Source organism: Nestor notabilis, unplaced genomic scaffold (assembly GCF_000696875.1).
Source record: "Nestor notabilis isolate BGI_N333 unplaced genomic scaffold, ASM69687v1 scaffold22288, whole genome shotgun sequence".
Classification (NCBI taxonomy): Eukaryota; Metazoa; Chordata; class Aves; order Psittaciformes; family Psittacidae; genus Nestor; species Nestor notabilis.
This window is the reverse complement of record NW_009941763.1, coordinates 6,389-6,874: the sequence shown is the minus strand read 5'-3', so window position 1 is coordinate 6,874 and position 486 is coordinate 6,389.

The window sequence follows — 486 nt, the reverse complement described above, 5'->3', positions numbered from 1 at the left end:
TGTTGGTTTTTTTTTGTTGTTGTTGTTGTTTAAAACGCTTTTTTTTGGCATTCTGTTTGTTGGAGAACTCCGTGTGATCTTTTTTCATAAAAAAAAAAACCAAACAAAAAAAAGAAAATTAATTGAAAAAAAAAACCAAAAACAACCAAAAGCATCCCCACGAAGCATCTTTCTTTGTCTCACTTCTGACAGCCGGGTTTTACCTCCCCTTGGTGGCTCAGCTCTGCTTGGCCAGCCTGGTTTGTGCTCCCCGTGGTGGCTCAGCGCTGCTTGGGGAAAGACCCAACCCCGGCGCTGAGTGGCACTTTAGGGAGACCCCCGTCCCTCTGATGGACAGGACGGGCCCTGACACACAGGTCCTGTGGGGCAGGAGGGCTGTGAGTCCTGTGGCCACACTCCTGGACCCTGAGCCCTGCCAGGATGATGTTTTGAGGATGAAACGCTGGATTTGCTCATTCTGTTGGGGCTTGGCAACAGTGAGACCCT